Source organism: Columba livia, unplaced genomic scaffold (genome assembly GCF_036013475.1).
Source record: "Columba livia isolate bColLiv1 breed racing homer unplaced genomic scaffold, bColLiv1.pat.W.v2 Scaffold_122, whole genome shotgun sequence".
NCBI classification, from domain to species: domain Eukaryota; kingdom Metazoa; phylum Chordata; class Aves; order Columbiformes; family Columbidae; genus Columba; species Columba livia.
In genome coordinates this window covers 115,001-120,964 of record NW_027043021.1, presented here as the reverse complement: position 1 = coordinate 120,964, position 5,964 = coordinate 115,001, and the positions used below count along the sequence as shown (strand labels likewise).

Sequence of the window (5,964 nt, the reverse complement as noted above, 5' to 3'; positions counted from 1 at the left end):
TTTTCTTTTAACTAAAGCATTACTTCTCAAGCAAATTTCACACTTAGCTGTGATAGATTTTGCCATTGTTAACATCTGGACCGAGATAATTTGTTTTCTTAGATAAGTTACCAATGCTTCTGCACCCCAATGACACTTCTGGTGCTCCGCTTGAAGTATCCCTCTCATAATTGTGATTGGGACCACAATTTGTCTGTTGGTGGTTACATACCATCCAGAATTACCCTTGACGGCTTTTACTAGTCTTGCCAATTTCTCATCTTCTGTAGAATATTCAGGTGCCTCTGAAGGTGTAGGTAATAAATCAATTGCTCTTACCTTTTGGGAGACAAGACCCACCATCATCCAGACTCGTCGTGCCACTGATCGGGCTGTTTGATCAGCAAGTCAGTTTCCTTCAATAATTGTCGATGTCCCACTCTGATGAGCTTTACAGTGCATGATGGCAACTAGTGATGGCTTTTGAACGGCATTAATCAAGTTCAATATTTCTTTTTGGTACTTGATGTTTGTTCCTTGGGAGGAGAGTAGTCCACGCTCTTTCCAAAGAGCTCCATGTACATGAATAACCCCGAATGCATATTTTGAGCCGGTCCAAATATTGACCCTTTTGTCCTCACTGAGCTCTAATGCCCTAGTTAGGGCTATCAACTCAGCTTTCTGTGCTGATGTGTTTGGTGGTAGGGATTTAGCTTCAATTACTGTTTTGGCAGTAGTAATCGCGTATCCTGCATACCGCACTCCGCTTTCCACAAAACTACTGCCGTCAGTAAAAAGCTCCCAATCCGTCTTCTCCAATGGGGTATCTTTCAGGTCAGGTCGACTTGCGTGGGTATATTCAATGACCTCCACACAATCATGTTCCAGATTTTCTTCTTCAGTCTCTGCGCTTAAAAACACAGCTGGATTCATTAGGTTAGTTGTTTTTAGGATAACATCATCCTGCTCTGTTAAAATTGCCTGATATTTCATCATCCTACTTGGGGAAAGCCAATGGCCCCCCTTTTGTTCCAATACAGTAGTCACCATATGGGATACAAACACTTCGATCCTTTTCCCCATAGTCAGTTTCCGGACTTCCTGAATTAATGTCACGGTAGCAGCCACCGCCCGCAAGCACGCCGGCCATCCAGCACTTACCGGGTCAAGTTGTTTAGAGAAATAACTGACGGGCCTTTTCCAAGATCCCAGCCATTGGGTTAATACCCCTAGAGCAAGTCTCTGTCATTCATGTACAAATAACTGAAAGTCTTTACTCAGATCAGGTAGGCCCAAAGCAGGCGCTTGCATTAAGGCCTGTTTCAATTTTTGAAAAGCTTCTTGTTGTGGTCTTTCCCACACCAAGGTCTTATTCTTCTGTGCCTCGTATAAAGGTTTGGCAATAAGTCCATAGTCCATGATCCAGAGCCTGCACCATCCTGCCATTCCTAGAAAATATCTTAATTCATGTAAGTTACGCGGTTCTGAGATCGCACAGATAGCATGTACACGGTTTATACCTAGTCTTCGCTGTCCTTGAGAAAGCTCACATCCTAGATAGATCACAGTTGTGGATGCAATCTGAGCTTTATTTTTTTGACACTTTATATCCATTCATTCCTAATTGATTCAATATTTCAATTGTTACCTGAATGCAAAGTTCTTGGGTCTCAGCAGCAATCAGAATATCATCCACATATTGCAGCAACAAATACCATTGTCGAGGAATTCTGATATAGCCTCTTGTAGTCCATTCCTCAAGCTCTTTGGCTAGTTGATTTCCGAAGATAGTTGGACTATTCTTAAATCCTTGTGGAAGGCGTGTCCAGGTTAATTGGGCCTTTCTCCTGTTGTGTGGATTCTCCCATTCGAAAGCGAATAGCTTTTGCTTTCCTGGTCAAGGGGTATGCAGAAGAAGGCATCTTTTAAATCAAGTACTGTAAACCATTTATATTTCTCTCTCACAGATGTTAACAAGGTATACGGATTTGCAACTACTGGATGTATGTCCTTAGTGATCTGGTTTATTGCTCATAAGTCTTGGACTAGTCGATAGCTACCATCAGGTTTCTTTACTGGAAAAATTGGAGTATTGTATTCTGATTCACATTCTTCTAGAACTCCATATTTCAAAAATTTCTCAATTAAAGATACTATTCCTAATCTGGCTTCCAATTTCAATGGGTACTGTCTTAATCGTACCGGTTCAGCACCTTCCTTCAGCGCTACTTTCACAGGTTTAGCTGCCTTTGACTTCCCAGGTATGTCAGTTTCCCATACCGTGGGAATCACTGCATCTTCTATTGCCTGTGGTATTTTTACAATTGGATTTTCCTTTAATAGTAAAATTTGTCCTACCTTTGACTCCGGAACTTTCATTACCAAATTTCCATCCTCAAATGTTATTGTGGCATCTAATTTGGTCAGCAAATCTCGTCCTAAAAGAGAAACTGGACAATCTGGAACATATAAGAACTCGTGGGTTAGCTCCTTTTCTCCAAAACACAAATCCAAAGGTTGCAGGAATGGCCGTACTTCCTCCTTCCCCGTGGCACCAACAATTGTTGTAGCTCTGTGACCTACCGCCCCCTGTAAGGAATTCAGTAGGGACTATAAATAGCCCCTGTGTCTACTAAAAATTTTACATCCCGGTTTTGGCAGCTTCTTTTAGTCTTTCTAAAAAGGCCGAGGGAGACTCATTGTTTTCCTGCATCACATCATACAATTTTGACCAATTCATTTGCTTCGGCATAGCAGTTTAAACGCCAATCAATAACCAATCCTGATACCTCCGGAGACGGCTTAACCCGCCTCCTGTATTGTCTGTATCTCCTGTATTATCGGGGATCTTCTTTTGGAAAGTTCTCGTCAACGTTAGCCTCTACTTTCCCATTCCGAATATCTTCTCTCACCTTATCCCTCGCAACCTGTATAACCACATATTTTTCTGTAGAGTCCATTAATGTATCTAAAATGACTTGTAAATCATCCCAATCAGGATTCTGCGTCTTAATTATCATCTTAATCACTTTTGCAACCTTATCTGGGTTTTCCCGATAAGGACCAGCCGACTGCTTCCAGATCATTAAATCCCCCGGCGAAAACTTTTACATAGACTGGTTCCAACCCCAACACCTACTGCCTGCCGCAGGGGTGCTATTACGTTTGATGATCCCCCGCGGGCGGCGAGCTTGGAGGAGAGGAGCTGCAGCTTCAGCCTTAGCAGCCGCCGTTCCCCCCCCCTTTCACCTTTCACACCGCTTTAGCAGACAGTCAGCTTTTCACCTTTTTTTTTTTTCTCTCTGCATCTTATCAAGGAGAAGCTGCCGGGCACAGGTTTGGGCTCCTTTTGCCCTTTTTCTCTCTTCATTTAATTCCTGTGATTATAAACTTTATATGTAATTCCAATTAGCTGAACAATAGTTACATCCCTCAGCTCCTACCCTTTTGTAACTTCTTACAGATGTCAATAAACAGCATACTAAACATCAATCCCTGACATTAATTTTAGATCCAAATCCAAATCAGTCTATCCACAAAACAACACTAACTGCAATACAGCTAACTCAATTTACTTTCATGTGTACAGATGCATCTGAAGGGGGAGCAAGGTGGCACTTTAGTAACGGAAACGGTTCTTATTTTGTAATTATTTCCCCAAACAAATTCTTTTGGTACCAAATATAAACATACAAACTAAAATACTGAGCTCAGACATGCAAACCGAATACCGAGTTCAAATATGCAAACAGATCACAATCACACTTCTTTTATGCATAAACTGTCCAAACCCAGCCTTCTTCTAATGTTTCATAAAGCAATTTGACGGCGATACGTTTGAATTGGACATATCAACAGAGAAGGATACAGATAACTAACACAGAAAGATAACACAGTAACTTTACCAGAACAACAGTAAACAGGATCAAATCACCGGTTTCAACAGTAAATACAGATTAAATCACCAGAACTACAGACCAGGTGCTGAGTAGCACAAATAACCAGACCAGGTGCGCACAAATAACCAGACCAGGTGCCGAGCCTGCGGCACAAATAACCAGACCAGATGCCGAACCTGCAGAGGTTTCCCTCTGTCTGACGGACGGCTGCCTAGGCAATACCACGGGAGCTCCCTGCCCAACCGAGCGTGGCTTTCGCCGCGTCTGACCGGCAGGCTACCAGATGCCTGACCAGCAGGCTACCAGACCAGAACCAGACCAGGTGGGTACCCAACAATCCAGATAAAGCACCTTCTTACCAGTCAGAGGTCCGTCGTGAGCAGCAGAGGGTCGGTCGCGTCCGATGCGCTCCCCAAGAATACCTCGGTGCTAGCTGGAGCAGGATCAAGACGCGATCCGCCTCAGCAATGCTCGCGAGGTCCCATCTGGGTCGCCAAAAATGTTAGCATTCAAGACACATAACCACAGGTGCAGTTATATGCGGTGCTTTATTTCAGCGCTGGGAAACCAGGGGTTCGCACCCAAAGCTGGCTTCAGCCACTGATTCAGTCTACACCATATTTATACAATTTGATCACATACATATGCATTACAATTCTTGACAACCATTAGCATATTCCACACCTATTCTAACACAAATTATTTATCTAAGCAATGCTAAGTAACATTCGCATGTTAACCAGTTATTTCTAAGTTACCTGTTTTTACCTGTTTTAAAGAATATCATAAATCTATATCAATCTTAAGAATAGGGTATGGTTTAAGTTACCTGTTCTAAAGAATATGTCATAAATCTATGTCAATTTCAAGAATAGGGTATGGTTACATAAAATCATGCTTGAATGCACATTTTGAACCTGGATACATTATCAAAGCTAAGAATCTTGGATACGGTCTACAGAATCAAAACACAGCCCACAAAATTCAATTCAACTATAACACCAGGACCTGCCCAAACGCTATCCTCTCCTATCCTCTCCTATCCTCCCTCCACCTGGAGCCATCTCCTGGACTTCCGAGAGTGCCCAAATGCCTCTGAGCTCATGGACTTTGGGGACAAGAATCCTTCCTGGGCCTGTCAGGACACCAGTGGGTGTTCCAAAGCTCTGCAACCCCTCTACATCCTCTCTCTTACAGCTCCTGAGCCTGCTCCTGTAGGGCATGAGGATGATGAGCTCTGCCGTGCTTCTCAAGAAGGCAAAACTCCTTTGCTCTTGCCCCTGCTATCCGGTTGAGAAGTGTTTCCAAGCATCCGACGAGTTTGGAAGGTGGTGGCTCTGTCAGCAGGTTGTCTTGCAGCGGAGAGCCTCCAGCAGCCTCATGCAAGGTCTTTCTCCCTTCATCCCTGCCCTGTGATTCCACCAGCTGCTCCAGTGCTTCCTCGGGGATGTGTTGGGGCTGCCCCGGGCCAGCTCTGGCGGTGGGCACGGGAGGCTGCTCCCTTTTATGGTGCCCCGGGGCATTGTGACCTCAGCGTTGCCGGGTGCTGGCATTGTGACGTGGGGGTGACAGAGCCCCCATGTGCAGCCCCGCCCACCCCCGCTCTGTCCAGCACCCTTTGGAGGAAGCCCTTGAGCTGCTGGCCCCAAATCACTCACTGTACCTGCAACACAGGGGAGTAATCAACCTAACCATGGCCCTTTTTTGCAAAAATAGAGTCTGGATTTGTTGTCAGTCCAGCCTTATTTCCTCTCCTCTCCTCTCCTCTCCTCTCCTCTCCTCTCCTCTCCTCTCCTCTCCTCTCCTCTCCTCTCCTCTCCTCTCCTCTCCTCTCCTCTCCTCTCCTCTCCTCTCCTCTCCTCTCCTCTCCTCTCCTCTCCTCTCCTCTCCTCTCCTCTCCTCTCCTCTCCTCTCCTCTCCTCTCCTCTCCTCTCCTCTCCTCTCCTCTCCTCTCCTCTCCTCTCCTCTCCTCTCCTCTCCTCTCCTCTCCTCTCCTCTCCTCTCCTCTCCTCTCCTCTCCTCTCCTCTCCTCTCCTCTCCCCTCCTCTCCCCTCCCCCTCCCCTCCCCTCCCCTCCCCTCCCCTCC

The 5,964-nt window shown here is 45.4% G+C and overlaps 1 long non-coding RNA gene across 1 annotated transcript; it reads right to left on the bottom strand.

Annotated features, from left to right (window-relative positions):
* Window positions 1-955: 955 nt before the first annotated feature.
* Window positions 956-1,963, bottom strand: LOC135577609 (uncharacterized). Its single transcript, XR_010469327.1, has 2 exons — window positions 1,628-1,963; window positions 956-1,427 (listed from the first exon to the last, which is right to left on the bottom strand). It is a non-coding gene; the product is annotated as an uncharacterized LOC135577609 (long non-coding RNA).
* Between the last annotated feature and the right edge of the window lie 4,001 nt (window positions 1,964-5,964).